We start from the raw sequence: 2,050 nt of genomic DNA on the forward strand, positions 1-2,050 counted from the left end.
AAGGAAACAAACAAATATTAAAAACAAAAACAGGAAAGAACGTGTTACACTCAACCCATAGAAAAAAGCAGATTCAGACAGAAAGCCTGGCTTTAATTTGCCCCTAAATTTCTGTCAGTTTTTGGCTGAGCCGGCCAGGCAACCAATCAAATCATGGTAAAGGCGGGCCTAGTCTACTTGCTGGGCTGCAGTGTGGACACACCTGTTTGTACTCTGAGGGCTGATGAAGCAAATTGGCTACCATTATCTTTTTTAAAAAAGCCTCCAGTGTTACTAGTGCATATATTACCCGGATGTGCCCAGCAGGGCATGAATTAACCATGGCTGTTGTGGGTTGACTTTGGGGGGCTCCTGTTCTTTGTAGGGGATTGATTTACCTAGCATTTGCAATATTCAGGTCTCTATTATTCCATACTTTCTAGGAACATGGACATTCTTTTACTTTTGTAAAGATTTAATCTGTTAGTCTTTCCTTCTGAGGTAATGAAAGCCATAAGGCTTTGGTTTTCTTCTTTCATAAGTTGGGGAGACATTTCCAGCTCTAATTGTTTCCTCCTCAACTTGCTTCAGAAGGATTAGTGCTGTACAGTGTTTCTCAACATCAGCCACTTTAAGATAGGTGAACTTCAACTCCCAGAATTCCCCATGCTGGCTGAGGAATTCTGACAGTTGTCATCTACACTTCTTAAAAGTTGCTGAGGTTAAGAAATGTTAGGGAAAAAACTATAACAAGATTAAGTGGGAATTCCACACAAGTCTCTGAAATATGAACTATAAATGTCTATTTGAATAGATCCTACCAACTATACTTTTTATTTGACATGGGCATATTTATTTGGATGTTTGTTTAAAAAAACTTTTGCCATATGGCCTTAAATTACACAAACCTTCAGATTTAGCAGCAACACTTGTACCCTGCCACAGAATCATCTCTATTGTGGATGAACTTTAATATTTTAAATAAATACATCAAGAAAAAGAGGACTTTTTTTCCACCCTTGACATTCTAACTATTCTAAGTGTTAGTTTCTGTCATAAAAGAAAAGTGCCCTTAATAGATAGATCAAATAAATGAATACTTTTACATTTAACACACTTTCCTCTTTAGATATAATCAGTCTGACAGGAAGTTTTTATAAAAGCCCCTATAATCCTTTTTAAGAACTCATTCTCTCTCTCCCTCACTTTCTACATATACAGATTTCCTTGATATACACTTTGATAAATATGTGTCAGGAACTTAAATAACTGACAAATTAAGGAGACATTTTGAAGAGTTCTGTTGCATCAAGTGTTATTAGTTACCATGACTCCAATGTGCAATATCATTTCCTGATTTTTGCCTTGAATAGAATAAATATAAATACAATATGTATTTAAATTATGGTTCCAGCTAAACTTGAAAATATAAAGATCAAGTGGTAGAAAAATCTAAGTGAAATGGTTTCCATTACTCAAATTACAGATAATTAGTTAAATATACACTGCATTCAGCTATAAAGGTAATCCTCTATTCACAACCATTTGTTTAGTGACTGAAGTTACAACAGCACTGAAAAAATGACTTACGACCAGTCCTTACACTTATGATCATTGCAGCACCCTCATAGTCATATGGTCAAAATTTGGACAGTTGGCAACAGATATGTATTTACAATGGTTGAAGCACACTGGGATCATGTGATCATCATTTGCCACCTTCCCAGCTGGCTCCCAAAAAGCAAAGTCAATGGAGAACTTGGGGTCACTTAATGGCCACTTAACTACAGTGGTTCATTCAACAACCATAGCAAAAAAAAATTATAAAATCAAGTGTAAGTCATTTAATTTTCTTGTTTAGCAGTGGAAATTCTAGTCTCAATTGTCATAAATAAATGTGCAATACATAATTTGTTAGATTAAAGAATATTTCAGTGTAGAAACAGTTTAATCGCTTGGCTCATCTTCTGTGCTAAAATGGTGGTTACTGTTTGCTGACAGAACAAATATTTTTATGTTCATAATAATTTCCTAATGGGGGGACTTCCGGTTTGAGCTTCTTCAGTGACAG

This window comes from Pseudonaja textilis, chromosome 3 (assembly GCF_049901715.1).
Source record: "Pseudonaja textilis isolate UNSWEBS1 chromosome 3, rPseTex1.2, whole genome shotgun sequence".
Classification (NCBI taxonomy): domain Eukaryota; kingdom Metazoa; phylum Chordata; class Lepidosauria; order Squamata; family Elapidae; genus Pseudonaja; species Pseudonaja textilis.